Source organism: Montipora capricornis, chromosome 9, assembly GCF_036669925.1.
Source record: "Montipora capricornis isolate CH-2021 chromosome 9, ASM3666992v2, whole genome shotgun sequence".
NCBI lineage: Eukaryota > Metazoa > Cnidaria > Anthozoa > Scleractinia > Acroporidae > Montipora > Montipora capricornis.
In genome coordinates this window covers 22221319-22231318 of record NC_090891.1, presented here as the reverse complement: position 1 = coordinate 22231318, position 10000 = coordinate 22221319, and positions in this window count along the sequence as shown.

The following is a 10000-nucleotide window of genomic DNA, read 5'->3' as shown; positions in this document are numbered from 1 at the left end:
AATATGATGTCATTTGTTTTCGTTCACCAAAATGGCAGAGATGACGTAACGTGTAAACCGCCTATTTTTTACTTTGAAATAATCCAACACGATCTCTTCTCACGATTACCGTGAATTCTTAATTTGCTTTGAGTCATCGTTAATAGAGAGGACTGGTTTTGAAGCTCGGCAAACATCAAAGGAGCAAACAAAGATGCCAAGATTTAGGTTGGAAAGTCCGCGACCGTGCACAGTCTTTTGTTTTGCGCCCATACACTAGTACTATGCATGAATTACGTAACCAACACGTTTCTTTTGATAAGTTTCTCAGTACGGAGTAACAACTATTGTGTGTAACAAGTCATATCTGTGGATTGGATTTGCACCCGGACTTTCTACTCTATAGGAACTGCTTCTTTCCCTTTCACCACTGAAGATCAAGACACCGCACTCTCAAAAAAAAAAATTGTTTAAGTCTCCCACGTAGAATATCGCTGCTAATAAGTAATTAGGCCTCGTTAACCTAGATTAATAATTTAGGCCTAAGCTTTGAGTTTAAAATGTTTGAGCTTTGTTGTGAAGTTTGGTTATCGACCTTTTGCAGTGCTTAATATTGTTTGTTGCCGAGTGATAATACAGTATTATCAAATAATGTTGTTACTGGAGCAGTTTCTCAAGCAGGAGGACGTCTTGCACTTACACGTCGTCAGTTCGAAGAGACTTTCCAGAGCCGGTGCTTTTGTCATTAGGAATGGTAAAAGATGCTTTTCATCCCCCACCCATCCACGGCCCACTGGTGACTCAAGATCTTGCATCGCTTCAAGAGCGTGCTTCCAGACGAAGACCTGGTAGTTTGATCGCTTTAGATATTGAAGTAGACAATGAGACGTCGGTGGAAGCATTTATTAACGCAGTAACGCAGCTCATCTACGGTGCTTGCCTTTTTGGATGTTGTATATAGACTGCAAACAAAGTCTTCGCATTAGCCAGCTGTGGTTGCGTTCAATTCTTCTTCCTCTCCGAGGTGAGACACGCTATCCTGGTGGTCAGTAGTACGAAAAAAACTATCCCATGCCTTCTTCATCCCGATACAGCCCAAAAACTTAACTGAGCTGATCAAATCACAGCCCGTGATTGCGTGGAATCCAGGAAGAGATCTACAGAGCTTTTCACCCAAAGCATAGGCGATGTAATGCACTGGAATCATTCGTTGTTAGTCCTTCAATCCTGTGGGAGACCACAATTCTGGACATCCCAAACTTCTAAAGTGGCGCTTAGGATAAGGACAAGGACATCAGTATCCGGCGACTGGATAACAAGTCTTCTTTGTGTTCTTGCTGCGTACTTGGCATGCAATATCATTCTGGTATCAGCTTCTTCATGATTTGATCGGAGTGCCTGGACCTCTCTGCACTGACCTCTTGTCACGGTCACCGCTTTCTCGCCATCTCTGAAGCCACCCCCGATCATAAGCTCGTTCTGTTTGGGAAGCTGGTCTTCACCGAGTCTGCAGAGCGCAGTCGACAGGAAATCACACGGGTTAACCTGGTATTGGAAATATGTAGCACATAGCACACATTTGAGAATTGGAACCTCTTATGAATGGTTGCGCTCAAAGGCAAAAAGTGTTGATTGCCAATTCACATTGCTGGTAATGAAAATTTAGTTTAAGAGTAAAACTTATTAACTAAACCGTACCTTATTCTTGGATTGGAAACGTACTTTCGCCATTGCCTGGGGACTGGAGTGATAGGACCTCCTATCCGCACTTCAAGACCAACGGATGCCTCTCGTCGCTCACGCTCTCCTTCCTTTATGGAGTTCTCCCAGTATTGGTCAAAGACTTCATGGACGTGCACACAGTTGTTTGAAAAGAGCGGGGCACTGAAGATGTTTTAGTACTTTTCAGAAAGATCCCCAAAGGTACTTGTTCCGGTACTTGTTCCGGCAGCATAGGACGCTCTTTGTCTCTTTTCTTAGACTCCCATCTGCGTTTGCGAGTGAATATGGTACTGGAGACAATTCAAAGCTTAGCACATCTTTCAGAAAGATCTGTCCAGTGTTTGATACGATAACGAAACTGCCGAACAAGTCCCTGTCCGCGTTAACAGTGACAAGCTTGTCACTGGATTTGACGTGGATCTTCTTATTTGCGCTGCTGAACGTCTTGATCTTCATGTTGGGTATTGGTTCCCAGAAACCAACGGCATTGCTATTAATACGCTGCTAAAGAAGGCCTTCATTTGCTGCCGGCCTTTCTCGGTACTGTGAAGAAGGGTCTGGGCAACATCTTCCGTAAGAACTACTCTAGAAGCAATGTTGAGAGTCGTACCCGAATGGAGAATAAAAGGATTTGTCATCAAGCCTGAAGAAAAACAACTGATCATTTTCTTGACATCTTCTTCGTCTCGCCGAACTCTTCTTAGAGCTGCTTCCTTGTGCGATGCTTGTGCCCCATCTTGAAGACCGAACATGACTTTCAAAGCAGCTGAAATAGATACTCGCTCGTGTATTGTTAAAAAATCACTGCGGACTTTGTGATATCCCGATCAATCCTCCGCTTGATTTCGGACCATGTTGGTGGGCACTTGTGACAAGGGCTTCCCTGAACGACTTATGGTATGATTCCCCTCAGCAAACTCCTTATAGACGTCCGGGTGAGTTAGTTCCAGTTTCTGTATATCGGCGAGATAAACAGGTAGGTAGCGAGCATAGTTCTGCCTGTCCAAGGCAAAAAATCGAGGTAACATGGCTGCAGTACTGAAAAGATGCAACTTCCAATTTCCGGTTCTCTCTGCCTTTAAATAGAAACTGTAAACAGGTAGTGACCATAGAGCAATACTTATCCCATAATTCAAATAGCTTGGACCAGTCTTGATTCTCTGCTTTAAAGATGGCGAATAGATCCGTAATTTCCGTCAGATCTGTTGTTATCTTTCTCACGCTCTCTCGTGCGCTCTCTTTGTTGCTCTCCACCGCTCGAACGCAGTCCACAATCTTGCGTTAGACGGGTTCTTCTGGGTTCTTTTTTTATCCCGTGACTCGTACCAGAGAGTAAAAGCATCGCACGTGAGACTGAAGAACACTTTTAAACAGAGCTCGCGTGCCCTTATTCCTCAGTCGATTATAAGATTTCCCTTTCATTAAAGCGGACGTCGAACCAGCAGCGTATAACCTGACTCAATCAAGAAATCATCAAGCCTAGAATCAGCGAATTTCTTCCCTAACAGTCAAAGAAAGTTCAGAACAACATGAAATCCCCCCATGCGTACCACTACGTTGACAAAATCGTTAGGAAATTTCCACTTAGTTCCTTTGCCTTGCTATGTATAGGTAAAAAGTTATCACGGTGCCGGCTTGACCCATCGCGGCACTTATCTTCTGTGCATGTTTCAGCACTGTGTATATGGTCGAAAAGTTATGGTGTTAAATCCTGCCCAAATTGGAATTGATTGCTTTTCCAAAACATCTGCAACGACAGCTTCTCCAAATTTCTTAGGACAAAGCCGAAGAAGAGTCCAGATGAAATCAGCTTTTCGAGCGGTGCCTGTTTCATTGTTCAAATCATCATACCACCTCTATGTCAAGAGAGCCAACGTGATCAGTTACAGCTGGACGTCTTCCTCGAACTGGACACTTTTCAATATCGTACACTGTATCCGTTGCCTGTAATGAACATCGCTTTGGTCTATGTTCTACCAGATTGGGAGGTGGATCTGGACCAAAGGTTTTCTTCTGATAAATAACCATGGTAGTTGCATGCGTAGTATTCTTCCCGTGGAGAGTCTCCTCATTCAAATCATTATTGCCGGCGGCAATCTGTACAAACGAACCAGCCTTTATGACAGTTGGTATAACAGTACCGAACTCTTCAGCCTTGGCAAGAACGTCTTCTGCAATACTTGTATTCACTGCACGCATCTGATAGTAGGAGATGCAATGTCCCATTCTGCTTAGCAGTTCGATAAGCCGCTTAGATGATGAGAGATATGGTGAACACATATAGCTAAGCTGGTGTGCTTAGGAAGCTTAACACGTTTCCTAGGAATTGCAATGGATGACATCTTGTGCGATAATGAGGATTTGTCGTTCGTAGACTGGTTCAACGCATTAGAGGGTCTAGCCCGCTTATCTGAGACCACGAGCTGCTTGGTTAGTAAATACAGAGAGTCCGGGATGAGTTGTCTGGCGGTCTCCATGCTAACGTCTTGAATATTTAGTTGTTTGGTGTGAATACCTGTACATTTCTTTATCTCTTGTTTGATTTAGCTTGTCACAAGAAGTATTTCACTTGACTGTAGTGTTTCATTGCCGTTGTTGACGCTTACGTTTCTATTTGCGGGGCCCTGAAATACTGCCCATGCGTTTATAACATCTTGAATGTTGACGGTACTTGCATAGACAAGTTCAGATTTACCGCGGTCGGCTGGCTGATGGAAGACAATCGAAGAGGAAAAATGCCTTTGCATACGTATTTTTAGATTTTGAGTGGTGTAACTTTCCGGACTATCAGCGCCTTTTTGAGTGAGAATTTCCTGATATTTGCTTAATAGAGACCCCATAACGTATGCTCAGCCTTGTTCGACACCAGCAGCTCGATCAAATACATAGTCTTCAAAAGCCCTTTCGTGAGGTGAATCTAGGGCTTCTCCCTTGGGCAAGCTAAGCGTGGTTTTCTTACTGACATAAGCAGCGAAACAGTTCTTGTGGTACTTTCCCTCTGCTGCGATGAGGTCTCCGTTCACACCATTTAAAATGTGTAACATAGAGCTATCGCCTTTTCTTTCAGCCGCTATTCGGATGCTTTCACAGGCCTTGAATGTGCATAGATTGATAAGATCTCTACTCTTTTTATGGATCTTGTTTTTACAAATGAAACACCTCGACCAATTAACTGGGGCCATTGCTGAACGAAACGTCCTGCGAAAGATGACGTCGACTTGCTCTTGCCGGCTTTTATGCTGTAAAGCATCGCTAGGCGTTTTATAGCGAATATTTTGGTCACTTGTGTATGATGCATAACACGTTGAGTGCCAATGAATTTCCGTGTCGATGTCATGACTTACAAACCTTGCCTGCACTTCCTCGTCACGACGCTGTTCCGTTGCCTTTATCGGTTTTCAATAGAGTCTTCCTTTGCCTTTCTAAGTGGTTCCCCTGGGCGGTCAGTCTGGCAAATAATACACAGTGTACTACGGGACAGTTTTCTTTTTTTCGATTTTGGAAGTAACGGTATGGCGAAGCCCTCAAGAAATGAATCTTTATTAGCCATAATCTAATAAAGAATTTTAAAGTAATGTGTAATATAAGAAAAGTCCATGCCAAAAACGAATATGCCAAGCAAATCTTAACATTTTGAAATATTGCTTGACATTGTGTTTTAAAAGGAAATGAAAAACGATTGTTGATGTTGTTTTTTTAATTGTATATAAACGTTATAGTTGAAGTAAATAAGACACAGCTATTCTACAAAATGTACTTACAGAGATTGCACGGCTTCGGCCATGGAGGCAGCCATGTTGGATGATATAGCCTCGTTTTAAAGATTTTTGAAAAAGAGGCTACAGCCTCATTTCAGTTTCCCACAAAACTAAGGATGATACTTGCAAAAATGAGCTACCGCACTAGAGAATGCCCGCAATTTCTAATCACAAAATCTATTATTTACCTGAAAAGCGAGACGAAAGTATAATGTACAGTAGATGCCTTAAAAAGATCGGTTGTTAGCTACAAATTAATAACGCAAAAGCCCCGAAAAAATGTACAATCAAGTCTTGTAGCCATAAATTACAATAAATAACAGTCTTGCCATTTACGGAAGAAGACTTCCTAGGACAAGAACCCCTATTGTTGATTTAATAGGCATTTTCTAGTACTGAAATAAAATTATTGGCCTGTTTTAGGTCACCTGCTCGGTCACGTGACCTTGCTTGAGCATGATTGGGATATAATTTGCTGTTTGCTGGAACTGTGATGAATTCTACATTGGCAAAACAAAACGAAGACTCCATGACAGAAAAACAGAACATTTCAAAGCCTCTGCTAAAAGTGACCATTCATCAGCCATTGCTGATCATGTGAAAACCACTGGCCACGACATTAAATGGGATCACTTTGACATTTTGGCGTCCGCAAAAAACTGACTTTCACCGCAAAATTAAAGAGACTTTGTTCATTCAAGAGCTAAAGCCTTTCCTTAATGTCAATATTAATTAGTAGTGAGAGGTTATTGCTGTTTTAGCTATCACTCCTCATTATGTCTAGACACGTAATGCTGCCGATCATTTTTCTCAGTCTAGTTTCCAGACCCCTAATGTTCCCCTAATGTTCCCCTAGGTTCCAGACCTAGGAAAGGAAAAATTAAAACATTTAAAACACTACAGAACTGTTTCGAAAGGGCCTGATGGTCCTCTCTCGTCAGGTGCATGAACCACTGCCTGGCTAACATTCCTTTTATAAGCTGATGGTTCAAGCATACCTTATCAAATATTTGGTTGCGTGCCGGCACGCACTCGCCAGTTCGTTTCTTTTGTTCAGGGTGCCCGCTCCCGGTTTACAGATGATGAAAAATATTGCGTAAGCATGTATTGTGAGCTTCTCAAAGCTTTCACATGGGATTGAAATCTAGCACTTCACATTACACTCTATTCAATTAACTCTGTTGAAAATATAAGTGCTACACGGCCAACGTTTGTATAAACGTCCCGTCTGACCTTGTAGCTCAGTCGGTAGAGCGGCGGAGATCTAACCCGAAGGTCGTGGGTTCAATTCTCACCCTGGTCGGAGTTTTTCTCTGTCCTTGTGTGGGCCCAGATCCATCAGTAGGGCTAACGCTCACATGGTTCATATGGGATAGAAATCCAGCACTTCACGTTACACTACACTCTCTTCAGTTAATTCTGTTTAAAATATAAGTGCTACACGGCCCAAGTTTGTATAAACGTAACCTTTCCTTATATTGTTTCAGTTTGAATAAGCTAGAGTTGGTCTTAAAGTTTGCAATGCATCAACAGTACGTATAAGATATCAGAATATCTATGAATAATTAGTATCACCCAACTAGTGGACTAATGCAAATGCTGCATTTTGATTGGCTACGCTAGTAGAGGACTATTAGTAATAGTCCTCGAGTAGCGAAAAGCTTGACGTTTTCTTTCGTTTTATTCTCAAATAAATATATTTTCAACTTACATTTGGAAAGTTTATCATTGACTTTTTTGTCCGACTAGTTGGGTGATACCGTGAGAAGCTCATGCTCAAGGGCCACGGGTCAATAGCCCATTCGGCTTCGCCTCATGGGCTAATGACCCGTAGCCCTTGCGGGCTACGGGTCTAATTGTTAATTGACACATTTAAGGTAATGAAGAAGTTAAAATAAGCTAGTAAAAGCCGTGAAACACCATTTTTGACTAGCAGCTGTCACGTGTTCGGTCACGTGACCTCTAATTGAGGAATCTCAACAGAAGTAAGATTTGTGCTACAAAGGTGTGACGATATTTGTAGATTCAGGTCAAAATAAACGTTTAATTTACGCGTTATCAGCGGTCTTGTATCTTATAGCCTCGTTTCCATGAATTTAAAGGGGTGGCCTAGTAAAATAGCCGCTTAACTCGTAACCTATACCACAATTCAACTCTACTAACTAGCTGACATTTATTAGCTAGTCTTGTTCTATCAAAATCCGCTATCAAAGCTTTTTCTGACACGATTATTGTACGAAAACCCTCTTTTAGTATCCTGGCTTCCGGACTAAAGTGGAAAGTGTGTTGAGGTGATGGGCACTTTAAATGTTCAGTGAGCCACAGACAGCCCACATTCAGAATTTCCGATTTCATAAGGATTTGGTATAAAAGTCTATAACTATTATTTTAAATTACAAAAACATGGGTATTAATTAAAAATAATTTAAACTAATTACATCGTGTTCAAAATGGACTGGGCCTTACAATTACAAAAGATATGATGCAATAAATTAGGTAATAGATCTAGAAACTAGGGGTATATATTCAATTGTACATTAAGTGGCTATAAGTTCCTAGATTACATGCCGTGCGCCTGCGACCGAGCCGGTGGAACAGGATGGTGAAGGCGGGACTCGGGCTCTTTTATCTTTGTGAATAATTTGCTACACAACTCCTTTCCTTTCTTCTTTTGTGAAGAGATGCACACCTGGTAGTAACTAGGGCCTCTCGATAGCGCAGGGCAGGATAGATGATGCGCAGAGCTTGTTTCTGCACTCGCTCGATGCTATCCGATAGTTTGACAGGGAGGGCTTTATGCCACACAGGACATATTCTAGGACAGACCTAATGAGCGAGAAATAAACCTTGAATAAGTCAGCCGGTGGTACTCCACTGCTTTTAAGGGCGCGAAAAATATGCAGTCTCTTTGACGCCTAAGCCACGACCTCATTAATGTGCAAATCGCACTTGAGATTACTTTGGATTGTAACGCCTAACACTTTGTGAGCGTCGACTGACTCAAGGGCCTTAGCGTCTATTGCTAAGACTGATGGAAGGTGATCCACAACTCTACAATAACGCAAAGTCATCTGCTTGCACTTTTTAGGATTGAGAACCATGTTCTTTGAAGTGGCCCAAGTACTGATATTATGAAGTTCGGATTGCAAAATTTACACCCCGGCTCGCGTGCCGATCTACATACTGCATCTACATATTTCCAGTATGATCAAGGGAGAGAAGCCAATTGGTCCCTTTGAGAGACACCGGCACGTACTGGGAAGCAATTGGAGACAGTCGGCCCTTGTTTCACATATTGCCCAGGATCTGTTACGGGCCCAAAAAAAATACTGAAAATATCGGCTAATCTTTAAAGCAAAGAAAACAATTACAGTGCGACACCCCTTACCGTTGCCACGTAACAAAGTTTTTTTTAAATTATCCACCAATCAGGGTGTGCAAATTTGATTAACAGTCACGCCTCCTTGCAAAGTTCGCACGGTTGTAAGTTGAACGCCATTTCATGGGTTGTTGAGTTGACTTATTTACACGTAGTTGAAAGGTGAAAGTTTGTCGGGTGGCCACGGTAAGGCGCGTTGAACTGTAAAGTAAACTTACTTTTGCTTTATCCTGTGTTTTTTTTTTCTATTTTAGGCGATTTGGGCTGTTTTTTGTCCATCTCAGTACCTTCATTAAGGAAGGTGCCTACTACTGTTATTGCGCATACGTTCTGCGCATCTCCAGATACTCGGATTTCCTATCGCCGATGCCTACTAATACAGGGATATTTTTGCGCGGTTTAAAACTATCCGGAGAAAGTAGATCTTAGTAAGTAGTCTTGGTATCCAAAAAGAAAATTGGGGGTAACCATGCATTTTTGAGAGATAATTAAGCTTCAATATCAGAAAGAACGCCATACATTGCTTTGTATTTTAAAGCTTTTTACAAATATTATTCATGAATTATCTTTGAAAAATGAATGGTTACAACAGATCTTCTTTTTGGATTTCAATAACACTTGTTAAGATCTACATTTCCTGCATAATCCATAATCACACACCGGGGCAAAAATATCTTTAATTAGTAGGCACCGTCCTTAAAGTAAGTTTACTTTATTTCTTTTATTTGCTTTAAAGTTAACATTAGCCGATTTTCTTTTTCATTATTTTTTTGTTTCCCGTACAAATCCTTATAAAATCGGAATTTATCGACGGATTGTAAACAAAGCAGCTCGGATTCTGAGTCTGGGCTGCCAGTGAGTGATTTTATTGGCCATTTTTATACTAGAGACGCATAATCCGTCCAGACGAATTTATGCGTCTCTCACTGATGGTATCCGTCTAGTGTAAAGACGGGATGAACTACATTGTTTATGAGACGCATTATAGACCGTTAGATCCACGTTTAAGGCTAACCTCAAACTGCTGGAAGTCACGTGACTAACACTTGCCGTCACTTTCGAGGGTAAGTTTTGACGTTTTCAACGACGGAAGGTAGCTAGGTTAATACGTAAGTAATTGACCAAATTGACCTTAGCTCTTTATGGCGTGGAAGTTACGTTA